The sequence below is a fragment of the Antedon mediterranea genome, chromosome 8, assembly GCF_964355755.1.
Source record: "Antedon mediterranea chromosome 8, ecAntMedi1.1, whole genome shotgun sequence".
NCBI lineage: Eukaryota > Metazoa > Echinodermata > Crinoidea > Comatulida > Antedonidae > Antedon > Antedon mediterranea.
In genome coordinates this window covers 20,423,467-20,437,675 of record NC_092677.1, presented here as the reverse complement: position 1 = coordinate 20,437,675, position 14,209 = coordinate 20,423,467, and the positions used below count along the sequence as shown (strand labels likewise).

At 30.7% G+C, this 14,209-nt stretch overlaps 1 long non-coding RNA gene across 1 annotated transcript; it reads right to left on the bottom strand.

Annotated features, from left to right (window-relative positions):
* Window positions 1-10,626: 10,626 nt before the first annotated feature.
* LOC140056930 (uncharacterized) lies at window positions 10,627-13,962 on the bottom strand. The gene is made up of 6 exons (XR_011846845.1): window positions 13,952-13,962; window positions 13,361-13,431; window positions 12,724-12,807; window positions 12,093-12,172; window positions 11,471-11,560; window positions 10,627-10,869 (listed from the first exon to the last, which is right to left on the bottom strand). It is a non-coding gene; the product is annotated as an uncharacterized lncRNA (long non-coding RNA).
* Between the last annotated feature and the right edge of the window lie 247 nt (window positions 13,963-14,209).

The window sequence follows — 14,209 nt, the reverse complement described above, 5'->3', positions numbered from 1 at the left end:
TGCACAAAAGGGTCTAAAACGTCTCCAAATGCGATTGGAAGCTATTCTTAGCACTTTGGTGTTTTTATGTAAACAAGTTTTTTCGAAAATCACAAAATTGTCTAAAACGTCTCCAAATGCGATTTGAAGCTATTTTGTACACTTTGATGTTTTGTGTGAAAAAGTTTTTTCGAAATGCTCAAAATGGTCTAAAACGGTTTCTAATGCGATTTGAAGCTATTTTGTACACTTTGATGTTTTTTCATCGAAATGCACAAAATGGTCTAAAACGTCTCCAAATGCGATTTGAAGCTTTTCTAAGCACTTTGGTGTTTTTATGTTAACAAGTTTTTTCGAAAATCACAAAATTGTCTAAAACGTCTCAAAATACGATTTGAAGGTATTCTGAGCACTTTGGTGTTTTTATGTTAACAAGTTTTTTCGAAAATCACAAAATGGTCTAAAACGTCTCCAAATGCGATTTGAAGGTATTCTGAGCACTTTGGTGTTTTTATGTTAAGTTTTTTCGAAAATCACAAAATGGTCTAAAACGTCTCAAAATGCGATTTGAAGGTATTCTGAGCACTTTGGTGTTTTTATATTAACAAGTTTTTTCGAAAATCACAAAATGGTCTAAAACGTCTCCAAATGCGATTTGAAGCTATTTTGTAAACTTTGATGTTTTGTGTGAAAAAGTTTTTTCGAAATGCTCAAAATGGTCTAAAACGTTTTTAAATACGATATTAAGCTATTTTGTGGACTTTGATGTTTTTGTGTGAAAAGTTTTAACGAAATGCTCAAAATGGTCTAAAATGGTTTCTAATGTGATTTTAAGCACTTTGATGTTTTTGTGTAACCAAGTTTCATCGAAATGCACAAAAGGGTCTAAAACGTCTCCAAATGCGATTTGAAGCTCTTTTGTGTTTTTATGTTAAGTTTTTTCGAAAACTACAAAATGGTCTAAAACGTCTCCAAATGCGATTTAAAGCTATTCTGTACACTTTGATGTTTTGTGTGAAAAAGTTTTGTCGGAATGCTCAAAATGGTCTAAAACGTTTTTAAATACTTTTGTGCTCTTTGAAGTTTTTGTGTAACCAAGTTTCATCGAAATGAACAAAATGGTTTAAAACGTCTCCAAATGCGATTTGAAGCTTTTCTAAGCACTTTGGTGTTTTTATGTAAACAAGTTTTTTCGAAAATCACAAAATTGTCTAAAACGTCTCCAAATGCGATTTGAAGCTTTTTTGTACACTTTGATGTTTTGTGTGAAAAAGTTTTTTCGAAATGCTCAAAATGGTCTAAAACGTTTTTAAATACGATATTAAGATCTTTTGTGCTCTTTGATGTTTTTGTGTAACCAAGTTTCATCGAAATGAACAAAATGGTCTAAAACGTCTCCAAATGCGATTTGAAGCTTTTCTAAGCACTTTGGTGTTTTTATGTTAACAAGTTTTTTCGAAAATCACAAAATGGTCTAAAACGTCTCAAAACACGATTCTGAGCACTTTGGTGTTTTTATGTTAACAAGTTTTTTCGAAAATCACAAAATGGTCTAAAACGTCTCAAAATGCGATTTGAAGGTATTCTGAGCACTTTGGTGTTTTTATGTTAACAAGTTTTTCCGAAAATCACAAAATGGTCTATAACGTCTCCAAATGCGATTTGAAGCTATTTTGTAAACTTTGATGTTTTGTGTGAAAAAGTTTTTTCGAAATGCTCAAAATGGTCTAAAACGTTTTTAAATACGATATTAAGCTATTTTGTGGACTTTGATGTTTTTGTGGGAAAACTTTTAACGAAATGTTCAAAATGGTCTAAAACGTTTTCCCATATCATATTAAGCCATTTTGTGCAATTTGATGTTTTTGTGTTTTTGTTTCATCGAAATGAACAAAATGGTCTAAAACGTCTCCAAATGCGATTTAAAGCTATTCTGTACACTTTGATGTTTTGTGTGAAAAAATTTTTTCGAAATGCTCAAAATGGTCTAAAACGTTTTTAAATACGATATTAAGCTATTTTTTACTCTTTGATGTTTTTGTGTGAAAAGTTTTAACGAAATGCTCAAAATGTGATTTTAAGCACTTTGATGTTTTTGTGTAACCAAGTTTCATCGAAATGCACAAAATGGTCTAAAACGTCTCCAAATGCGATTTCAAGCTTTTCTAAGCACTTTGGTGTTTTTATGTTAACAAGTTTTTTCGAAAATCACAAAATGCTCTAAAACGTCTCAAAATGCGATGTGAAGGTATTCTGAGCACTTTGGTGTTTTTATGTTAACAAGTTTTTTCGAAAATTACAAAATGGTCTAAAACGTCTCCAAATGCGATTTGAAGCTTTTCTAAGCACTTTGGTGTTTTTATGTTAACAAGTTTTTCCGAAAATCACAAAATGGTCTAAAACGTCTCAAAATGCGATTTGAAGGTATTCTGAGCACTTTGGTGTTTTTATGTTAACAAGTTTTTTTGAAAATCACAAAATGGTCTAAAACGTCTCCAAATGTGATTTGAAGCTATTTTGTAAACTTTGATGTTTTGTGTGAAAAAGTTTTTTCGAAATGCTCAAAATGGTCTAAAACGGTTTCTAATGCGATTTGAAGCTATTCTGTACACTTTGAAGTTTTGTGTGAAAAAGTTTTCTCGAAATGTTCAAAATGGTCTAAAACGTTTTCCCATACCATATTAAGCCATTTTGTGCAATTTGATGTTTTTGTGTAACAAAGTTTCATCGAAATGAACAAAATGATCTAAAACGTCTCCAAATGCGATTTGAAACTTTTCTAAGCACTTTTGTGTTTTTATGTTAACAAGTTTTTTCGAAAATCACAAAATGGTCTAAAACGTCTCAAAACACGATTTGAAGGTATTCTGAGCACTTTGGTGTTTTTATGTTAACAAGTTTTTTCGAAAATCACAAAATGGTCTACAACGTCTCCAAATGCGATTTGAAGCTATTTTCTAAACTTTGATGTTTTGTGTGGAAAAGTTTTTTCGAAATGCTCAAAATGGTCTAAAACGTTTTTAAATACGATATTAAGCTATTTTGTGGACTTTAATGTTTTTGTGTGAAAAGTTTTAACGAAATGCTCAAAATGTGATTTTAAGCACTTTGATGTTTTTGTGTAACCAAGTTTCATCGAAATGCACAAAATGGTCTAAAACGTCTCCAAATGCGATTTGAAGCTATTCTGTACACTTTGATGTTTTGTGAGAAAAAGTTTTGTTGAAATGCTCAAAATGGTCTAAAACGTTTTTAAATACCATATTAAGCTATTTTGTGCACTTTGATGTTTTTGTGTGTAAAATTTTATCGAAATGCTCAAAATGGGTTAAAACGTCTCCAAATGCGATTTGAAGCTATTCTGTACACTTTGATGTTTTGTGTGAAAAAGTTTTGTCGAAAAGCTCAAAATGGTCTAAAACGTTTTTAAATACGATATTAAGCTATTTTTTGCTCTTTGATGTTTTTCTGTGAAAAATTTTAACGAAATGCTCAAAATGGTCTAAAACGGTTTCTAATGTGATTTTAAGCACTTTGATGTTTTTGTGTAACCAAGTTTCATCGAAATGCACAAAAGGGTCTAAAACGTCTCCAAATGAGATTTGAAGGTATTCTGAGCACTTTGGTGTTTTTATGTTAACAAGTTTTTTCGAAAATCACAAAATGGTCTAAAACGTTTCCAAATGCGATTTGAAGCTATTTTGTAAACTTTGATGTTTTGTGTGGAAAAGTTTTTTCGAAATGCTCAAAATGGTCTAAAACGTTTTTAAATACGATATTAAGCTATTTTGTGGACTTTGATGTTTTTGTGTGTAAAGTTTTAACGAAATGCTCAAAATGTGATTTTAAGCACTTTGATGTTTTTGTGTAACCAAGTTTCATCGAAATTGTCAAAATGGGTTAAAACGTCTCCAAATGCGATTTGAAGCTATTCTGTACACTTTGATGTTTTGTGTGAAAAAGTTTTTTCGAAATGCTCAAAATGGTCTAAAACGGTTTCTAATGGGATTTGAAGCTATTCTGTACACTTTGATGTTTTTGTGTAACCAAGTTTCATCGAAATGCACAAAATGGTCTAAAACATCTCCAAATGCGATTTGAAGCTTTTCTAAGCACTTTGGTGTTTTTATGTTAACAAGTTTTTTCGAAAATCACAAAATTGTCTAAAACGTCTCAAAATACGATTTGAAGTTATTCTGAGCACTTTGGTGTTTTTATGTTAACAAGTTTTTTCGAAAATCACAAAATGGTCTAAAACGTCTCCAAATGCGATTTGAAGGTATTCTGAGCACTTTGGTGTTTTTATGTTGTTTTTTCGAAAATCACAAAATGGTCTAAAACGTCTCCAAATGCGATTTGAAGCAATTTTGTACACTTTGATGTTTTGTGTGAAAGAGTTTTTTCGAAATGCTCAAAATGGTCTAAAACGGTTTCTAATGCGATTTGAAGCTATTCTGTACACTTTGATGTTTTTGTGTAACCAAGTTTCATCGAAATGCACAAAATGGTCTAAAACGTCTCCAAATGCGATTTGAAGCTTTTCTAAGCACTTTGGTGTTTTTATGTTAACAAGTTTTTTCGAAAATCACAAAATTGTCTAAAACGTCTCAAAATACGATTTGAAGGTATTCTGAGCACTTTGGTGTTTTTATGTTAACAAGTTTTTTCGAAAATCACAAAATGGTCTAAAACGTCTCCAAATGCGATTTGAAGCTATTTTGTAAACTTTGATGTTTTGTGTGGAAAAGTTTTTTCGAAATGCTCAAAATGGTCTAAAACGTTTTTAAATACGATATTAAGCTATTTTGTGGACTTTGATGTTTTTGTGTGAAAAGTTTTAACGAAATGCTCAAAATGTGATTTTAAGCACTTTGATGTTTTTGTGTAACCAAGTTTCATCGAAATGCACAAAATGGTCTAAAACGTCTCCAAATGCGATTTGAAGCTATTCTGTACACTTTGATGTTTTGTGAGAAAAAGTTTTGTTGAAATGCTCAAAATGGTCTAAAACGTTTTTAAATACCATATTAAGCTATTTTGTGCACTTTGATGTTTTTGTGTGTAAAATTTTATCGAAATGCTCAAAATGGGTTAAAACGTCTCCAAATGCGATTTGAAGCTATTCTGTACACTTTGATGTTTTGTGTGAAAAAGTTTTGTCGAAATGCTCAAAATGGTCTAAAACGTTTTTAAATACGATATTAAGCTATTTTTTGCTCTTTGATGTTTTTCTGTGAAAAATTTTAACGAAATGCTCAAAATGGTCTAAAACGGTTTCTAATGTGATTTTAAGCACTTTGATGTTTTTGTGTAACCAAGTTTCATCGAAATGCACAAAAGGGTCTAAAACGTCTCCAAATGCGATTTGAAGGTATTCTGAGCACTTTGGTGTTTTTATGTTAACAAGTTTTTTCGAAAATCACAAAATGGTCTAAAACGTCTCCAAATGCGATTTGAAGCTATTTTGTAAACTTTGATGTTTTGTGTGGAAAAGTTTTTTCGAAATGCTCAAAATGGTCTAAAACGTTTTTAAATACGATATTAAGCTATTTTGTGGACTTTAATGTTTTTGTGTGAAAAGTTTTAACGAAATGCTCAAAATGTGATTTTAAGCACTTTGATGTTTTTGTGTAACCAAGTTTCATCGAAATGCACAAAATGGTCTAAAACGTCTCCAAATGCGATTTGAAGCTATTCTGTACACTTTGATGTTTTGTGAGAAAAAGTTTTGTTGAAATGCTCAAAATGGTCTAAAACGTTTTTAAATACCATATTAAGCTATTTTGTGCACTTTGATGTTTTTGTGTGTAAAATTTTATCGAAATTGTCAAAATGGGTTAAAACGTCTCCAAATGCGATTTGAAGCTATTCTGTACACTTTGATGTTTTGTGTGAAAAAGTTTTTTCGAAATGCTCAAAATGGTCTAAAACGGTTTCTAATGGGATTTGAAGCTATTCTGTACACTTTGATGTTTTTGTGTAACCAAGTTTCATCGAAATGCACAAAATGGTCTAAAACATCTCCAAATGCGATTTGAAGCTTTTCTAAGCACTTTGGTGTTTTTATGTTAACAAGTTTTTTCGAAAATCACAAAATTGTCTAAAACGTCTCAAAATACGATTTGAAGTTATTCTGAGCACTTTGGTGTTTTTATGTTAACAAGTTTTTTCGAAAATCACAAAATGGTCTAAAACGTCTCCAAATGCGATTTGAAGGTATTCTGAGCACTTTGGTGTTTTTATGTTGTTTTTTCGAAAATCACAAAATGGTCTAAAACGTCTCCAAATGCGATTTGAAGCAATTTTGTACACTTTGATGTTTTGTGTGAAAGAGTTTTTTCGAAATGCTCAAAATGGTCTAAAACGGTTTCTAATGCGATTTGAAGCTATTCTGTACACTTTGATGTTTTTGTGTAACCAAGTTTCATCGAAATGCACAAAATGGTCTAAAACGTCTCCAAATGCGATTTGAAGCTTTTCTAAGCACTTTGGTGTTTTTATGTTAACAAGTTTTTTCGAAAATCACAAAATTGTCTAAAACGTCTCAAAATACGATTTGAAGGTATTCTGAGCACTTTGGTGTTTTTATGTTAACAAGTTTTTTCGAAAATCACAAAATGGTCTAAAACGTCTCCAAATGCGATTTGAAGGTATTCTGAGCACTTTGGTGTTTTTATGTTGTTTTTTCGAAAATCACAAAATGGTCTAAAACGTCTCAAAATGCGATTTGAAGGTATTCTGAGCACTTTGGTGTTTTTATGTTAACAAGTTTTTTCGAAAATCACAAAATGGTCTAAAACGTCTCCAAATGCGATTTGAAGCTATTTTGTAAACTTTGATGTTTTGTGTGAAAAAGTTTTTTCGAAATGCTCAAAATGGTCTAAAACGTTTTTAAATACGATATTAAGCTATTTTGTGGACTTTGATGTTTTTGTGTGAAAAGTTTTAACGAAATGCTCAAAATGGTCTAAAACGGTTTCTAATGTGATTTTAAGCACTTTGATGTTTTTGTGTAACCAAGTTTCATCGAAATGCACAAAAGGGTCTAAAACGTCTCCAAATGCGATTTGAAGCTCTTTTGTGTTTTTATGTTAACAAGTTTTTTCGAAAACTACAAAATGGTCTAAAACGTCTCCAAATGCGATTTAAAGCTATTCTGTACACTTCGATGTTTTGTGTGAAAAAGTTTTGTCGGAATGCTCAAAATGGTCTAAAACGTTTTTAAATACTTTTGTGCTCTTTGATGTTTTTGTGTAACCAAGTTTCATCGAAATGAACAAAATGGTTTAAAACGTCTCCAAATGCGATTTGAAGCTTTTCTAAGCACTTTGGTGTTTTTATGTAAACAAGTTTTTTCGAAAATCACAAAATTGTCTAAAACGTCTCCAAATGCGATTTGAAGCTATTTTGTACACTTTGATGTTTTGTGTTAACAAGTTTTTTCGAAAATCACAAAATGGTCTAAAACGTCTCAAAACACGATTTGAAGGTATTCTGAGCACTTTGGTGTTTTTATGTTAACAAGTTTTTTCGAAAATCACAAAATGGTCTAAAACGTCTCAAAATGCGATTTGAAGGTATTCTGAGCACTTTGGTGTTTTTATGTTAACAAGTTTTTTCGAAAATCACAAAATGGTCTAAAACGTCTCCAAATGCGATTTGAAGCTATTTTGTAAACTTTGATGTTTTGTGTGAAAAAGTTTTTTCGAAATGCTCAAAATGGTCTAAAACGTTTTTAAATACGATATTAAGCTATTTTGTGGACTTTGATGCTTTTGTGTGAAAACTTTTAACGAAATGTTCAAAATGGTCTAAAACGTTTTCCCATATCATATTAAGCCATTTTGTGCAATTTGATGTTTTTGTGTTTTTGTTTCATCGAAATGAACAAAATGGTCTAAAACGTCTCCAAATGCGATTTAAAGCTATTCTGTACAATTTGATGTTTTGTGTGAAAAAATTTTGTCGAAATGCTCAAAATGGTCTAAAACGTTTTTAAATACGATATTAAGCTATTTTTTACTCTTTGATGTTTTTGTGTGAAAAGTTTTAACGAAATGCTCAAAATGTGATTTTAAGCACTTTGATGTTTTTGTGTAACCAAGTTTCATCGAAATGCACAAAATTGTCTAAAACGTCTCCAAATGCGATTTCAAGCTTTTCTAAGCACTTTGGTGTTTTTATGTTAACAAGTTTTTTCGAAAATCACAAAATGGTCTAAAACGTCTCAAAACACGATTTGAAGGTATTCTGAGCACTTTGGTGTTTTTATGTTAACAAGTTTTTTCGAAAATCACAAAATGGTCTAAAACGTCTCAAAATGCGATTTGAAGGTTATCTGAGCACTTTGGTGTTTTTATGTTTACAAGTTTTTTCGAAAATCACAAAATGGTCTAAAACGTCTCCAAATGCGATTTGAAGCTATTTTGTAAACTTTGATGTTTTGTGTGAAAAAGTTTTTTCGAAATGCTCAAAATGGTCTAAAACGTTTTTAAATACGATATTAAGCTATTTTGTGGACTTTGATGTTTTTGTGTGAAAACTTTTAACGAAATGTTCAAAATGGTCTAAAACGTTTTCCCATATCATATTAAGCCATTTTGTGCAATTTGATGTTTTTGTGTTTGTGTTTCATCGAAATGAACAAAATGGTCTAAAACGTCTCCAAATGCGATTTAAAGCTATTCTGTACACTTTGATGTTTTGTGTGAAAAAATTTTGTCGAAATGCTCAAAATGGTCTAAAACGTTTTTAAATACGATATTAAGCTATTTTTTACTCTTTGATGTTTTTGTGTGAAAAGTTTTAACAAAATGCTCAAAATGTGATTTTAAGCACTTTGATGTTTTTGTGTAACCAAGTTTCATCGAAATGCACAAAATGGTCTAAAACGTCTCCAAATGCGATTTCAAGCTTTTCTAAGCACTTTGGTGTTTTTATGTTAACAAGTTTTTTCGAAAATCACAAAATGGTCTAAAACGTCTCAAAATGCGATGTGAAGGTATTCTGAGCACTTTGGTGTTTTTATGTTAACAAGTTTTTTCGAAAATTACAAAATGGTCTAAAACGTCTCCAAATGCGGTTTGAAGCTTTTCTAAGCACTTTGGTGTTTTTATGTTAACAAATTTTTCCGAAAATCACAAAATAGTCTAAAACGTCTCAAAATGCGATTTGAAGGTATTCTGAGCACTTTGGTGTTTTTATGTTAACAAGTTTTTTTGAAAATCACAAAATGGTCTAAAACGTCTCCAAATGTGATTTGAAGCTATTTTGTAAACTTTGATGTTTTGTGTGAAAAAGTTTTTTCGAAATGCTGAAAATGGTCTAAAACGGTTTCTAATGCGATATGAAGCTATTCTGTACACTTTGAAGTTCACAGCTGTTTCAACCAATGTAAAATAAATAGAAAAAGTCAAGCGCCCTCAATATTGTCAGACGGCGTTATGTGCCTGAGCGTGACGCCGCGCGAGTGGTTGAATCTCGTTCAACTTTCGCGACAATTGCAACTTTTATAACTACACTTTAAATTATTTTAATCAATTTCGTCATAAATATTATAAAACCATTTTTATACTATTTGTTAGAAAATAAGTTTTTTAATTACCGATTTTTTGGAAATAATAAGTAATTAAGCATAACACCAAGTTTACGAAATTATTTACACCCGGAAGTTTTAAAAATTAACATCGATCGGCCTAGCAAATGTAAACAATGGAAAGTTTGAAAAAATGCTTGTCAAATTGTACACTTTTTGTTTTTATTCGTAATTTTCATAAATACTTGGAAAATCTAGGTAAAAGTTTGATTATATATGCTTACATGAGACATTGAATTGTTAGGAGGTGACGGTGAAAATCTCAAGAAATTTTCATTGAAAAACTCGACTGTTTTGTTAAATGCGAAACAGCGTATTTGGCGAGAGGTCGATGAACGCGTCTGATAACCGCTCGCTAGGCTGTACGCAACTAGGCCTAGGTTGTAGCTAGTCCTAGTTGGTACGTATAAGTAGTGTAATCATGCTATACATCATTTTAATTTACAATAGATTAAATAATAAGCTTAATTATTATCATTGTATTTATTTCAACTGAATATAATTCATCATAAATGTAAAAATTTAGTAAAACTACTAACTACCAGGCCTAGGCTAGGCCCTTAAAATTAAAGCCTATACAAAAATACTCAAACTACTGTATGATAAATATAATATAAAATTAAAGGTTGGTAAAATTAACATTTCTTTTCATTTTGTAGGCAACACAGTTTCACGAAAAGGCTTTACGTTCTACTTGCTTTTGTTGTGGAACAAAATTTAAAGAAAAAGATAAAAAATACAATTTTTAAAATATGAAAAGCCGTCACAAATTTGCACTAAATCTAACAAATGTAAAATCACAACCTATATACATTTGTACAACCTGCCATTCACGAATTTGCAATGGATACTGTATACTACCACGCTAACATTTAAATTAACAGGGCATGGAACAAATTGCTTGGCATGCTACACCAACAACTTACAACAACTATGACATGGGCAAAAACTACATTCACAAGTGAAAGAACACACTGGCGTTTAAGGGAACAGTTTTTTTATTTGGTACAGCTGCTCCATAATCTGCTTTTCTTCCTTATATCTTCACTCTTTTTGAAAGTTTATACTAACACATTTATTTAAATGAACATACCTCATAATCAAATAACTGTTTTCTCATCCTAATTTATATACATAGTTTAAAAACTGCCAATTTTCAATTAAGATTACATCATACATTGTACATTTCTATTCAACAAAATTGTCAGAACTTTCTATTATTTAAATGTCTAAGATAGTCAGGTCTCGGGTCCATTCTACAGTCACCACAGATTGACTTTTTCATCACAAAATTTCTGAAATTATAAAATGTATTAATGTGTAAATTAAGTATTTTTTTAATTACATAAAAAATATGATACAAGTATTTTTAGCAGAATACAGGCATATTGCACCAGGTGTAATACAGCCTAAGCTACATATGCTTGAGCACCATGCTATTGCATTCATGAGAGAATGGAAGGTGGTCTCTGAACAAGGCTAATACATGCCAAACTCAACCGTCACAAAACAGCAGTGTGGATTAGAGTCAAACTTAGACTCATCTGACTTTCACATCTCCAATGATACAAAATGAAATAATAAAACCCAACAAATGCAAGAAAGCCAACAAAGAATGATTCATTAACATTAATGATCATAAAATATTGTACATTTTTAAATGTTAAAGGAATATTGCATTGTATTGATTTCCTATTAACAATGCCTAATGATAATGAACATGTAAAAGTAATACTATAGTATGTCTATATTTCAATTACTAACTAATTACTATTGATTGATAGTACTACTGCTGTACTGTACATGTGTTAGTGATTGATTGTTAAAGTTGCAAATTCATAGCATGGTAAACACAATTTAAAATTTACTAGTTCTTGAACAGTAAAATAAACTTACCTATATAGATGGTAGGTATAGGTATTGGTCCAAATCTGTTTAAAATGTTTTAGCCATTTTGGGTTGCCGCTATACTATATTATTATGTACCTAAAAAATATTAATAGTAATAGTATAACATTATAATAAGAATTAATTAAAATTAACTTATTATATTTATAATGGTTGCATACACACTAATTTGAATATGCAGTGATGAGCAAAAACAAATGTTAAAATTCATTATTTATAATAATTATAATTATTACATACAGGGTAGGCATATATGCCTTATGTCATTGCATAGGGTATATATAACCAGGTATCCTCATAATAAACATTATTTGTAATAAATACTGTAAATATATTAAAAATAAAAATTAATAATAGCCTCTAGGCCTAATTAGGTAGCCTACTAATACCTAGCCTATTGCTCTAGGCTAGGCTAAATAAGCTGGAAAGCTGCTTCTCTTAGGCTGCTAGTGCAAGAGAGCACAGGTCTAGCTAGTATATTAAAATAAAAATAGGGCCTAGCCTAGCCTAGCCCAGCCAGTGGTAGTGATTGGTTGTTAATATTGAAAATTAATAGCATGGTAAACACAATTTAAAATTTACTAGTTCTTGAACAGTAAAATAAACTTACCTATAATATAGATGGTAGGTATAGGTATTGGTCCAAATCTGTTTAAAATGATTTTTCCACTTCGGGTTGCCGCTATGTACCTAAAAAATAGTAAAACATTACTATAAGAATTAATTAAAATTAGCTTATTAAATTTAATATGGTTGCATACATACTAATTTGAATATGCAGTGATGAGCAAAAACGAATGTTAAAATTCATTATTTATAATAATTGTAATTATTACATACAGGGTAGGCATATATGCCTTATGTCATTGCATAGGGTATATATAACCAGGTATTCTCATAATAAACATTATTTAAATAAAATACTGTAAATATATTAAAACTAAAATTAATAATAATTAAATAATAATATATAGGCGTAGAGCCTAGACCTAATTAGGTAGTCTACTTATACCTAGCCTATTGCTCTAGGCTAGGCTAAATAAGCTGGAAAGCTGCTTCTATGTAGGCTGCTAGTGTTAGAGACCACAGGTCTAGCTAGTATATTAAAATAAAAATAGGGCCTATAATATAGGCCTAGCCTACCCAGCCACTGGTAGTGATTGATTGTTAATATTGAAAATTAATAGCGTGGTAAACACAATTTAAAATTTACTAGTTCTTGAGCAGTAAAATAAACTTACCTACTGTATATAGATGGTAGGCTGCTAGGTATTGGTCCAAATCTGTTTAAAATGTTTTTGCCACTTCGGGTTGCCGCTATGTACCTACAAAATAGTAAAACATTATTATAAGAATTACTTGAAATTAGCTTATTAAATTTAATAATGTTGCATACATACTAATTTGAATATGCAGTGATGAGCAAAAACGAATGTTAAAATTCATTATTTATAATAATTGTAATTATTACATACAGGGAAGGCATATATGCCTTATGTCATTGCATAGGGTATATATAACCAGGTATTCTCATAAGAAACATTATTTAAATAAATACTGTAAATATATTAAATTAAAATTAATAATAATTAAATAATAATATATAGGCATAGAGCCTAGACCTAATTAGGTAGTCTACTTATACCTAGCCTAATTGCTCTAGGCTAGGCTAAATAAGCTGGAAAGCTGCTTCTCTGTAGGCTGCTGCTAGTGATAGAGAGCACAGGTCTAGCTAGTATATTAACATAAAAATAGGGCCTATAATATAGGCCTAGCCTACCCAGCCAGAGGTAGTGATTGATTGTTAATATTGAAAATTAATAGCATGGTAAACACAATTTAATATTTGCTACTTCTTGAACAGCAAAATAATCTTACCTATATAGATGGTAGGTATGGTCCAAATCTGCTTAGCCACTTCAGGTTACTGCTCTATATATGTAGGCTACCTACAATAGTATAACATTAATAATTATTATAACAATTTTATAAAATTAACTTAACTTATTAAATTTAATATGATTGCATACTAATTTGAATATGCAGTGATGAGCAAAACCGAATGTTAATATGATGCTTGTCATTATTTATATTGTAATTATTACATACAGGGTAGGCCTATAATATTCCCTATGTCATTGCATACATGGTATATATAATCCTCATAATATTAAATTTACAGTTTTTGTAATGAATACTGTAAATTTATTAAAACTAAAATTAATTATACTGATTAAATAATATTAAAAATATATAGGCCTAGGCCTAGGCGTAGATCCTGGGCCTAATTTTAATTAGGTAGCCTACTAATACATATTAGGCTAGTAGTAGGCTAGCCTACTCAAGGCCAGGCTAACTAAGCCGGAAAGCTGCTTCTCTGTAGTAGGCTGCTAGAGAGCACAGGTCTAGCTAGGGCCTAGGCCTAGTATTAAAATAAAAATAGGGCCTATAATATTGGTATATGCCTACCCTACCCAGCCAGGCCTAAATAATTAATATAATGTAACATTTCCAAACTCATTTGGGTCAGCTGTCACATGAAAGGCAGTGTTGCAACTAGAGTAGACACAAGCCTAAGCCTAAAAATGACACAATTTGAAACGGCCATAGCTCAAAAATTCAACCATCACCTCTCGACCATTACGTTATAACATTCACAAATAACTAACTAATGCGATTTGAAGGTATTCTGAGCACTTTGGTGTTTTTATGTTAACAAGTTTTTTC